This window comes from Gavialis gangeticus, unplaced genomic scaffold (assembly GCF_001723915.1).
Source record: "Gavialis gangeticus isolate Ggan-Ray unplaced genomic scaffold, GavGan_comp1, whole genome shotgun sequence".
NCBI lineage: Eukaryota > Metazoa > Chordata > Crocodylia > Gavialidae > Gavialis > Gavialis gangeticus.
Genome location: NW_017728998.1, coordinates 47806314 through 47806724, shown reverse-complemented (window position 1 = coordinate 47806724; position 411 = coordinate 47806314). Strand labels below are relative to the sequence as shown.

The 411-nt window shown below is 53.8% G+C and overlaps 1 protein-coding gene across 2 annotated transcripts in view; it reads right to left on the bottom strand.

Annotated features, from left to right (window-relative positions):
- RANBP10 (RAN binding protein 10) overlaps positions 1-411 on the bottom strand; it is a 240360-nt gene that overhangs the window by 13933 nt on the left and 226016 nt on the right. The gene's annotated exons all lie outside the window — the stretch shown is intronic.

The window sequence follows — 411 nt, the reverse complement described above, 5'->3', positions numbered from 1 at the left end:
AAATGCCATACTGGATCTGGTGTTAGCCTCTGGGAATGACCTGGTGGGGGCAGTGCTAGTAGAAGGGAGGCTAGGGGTCAGTGATCATAAATGATCCAGTTTGCTATTCAGAGAAAGATGAGGAGGGTAACTAGCACAGCGCAAATGCTTGACTTTAGGAAAGCCAACTTCGATGTGCTCAGGGCAGTAGTCACGGAGGCACTCGGAGCCCAGGGGGTAGCTAGTATGGGGGTCCAGGAAAGGTGGTCCTTCCTCATGGAGGCTATCCTTAGGGCGCAGCAGGACACAATTCCTCTGCGCAGGAAGGCAGGAAAAGGGCCCAAAAAACCTTAATGGCTGAGCGCAGATATCCAGGCTGGCCTGAGGGCAAAGAAAAAAAGCATACTGGCGGTGGAAGCAGGGGGCAGGGAC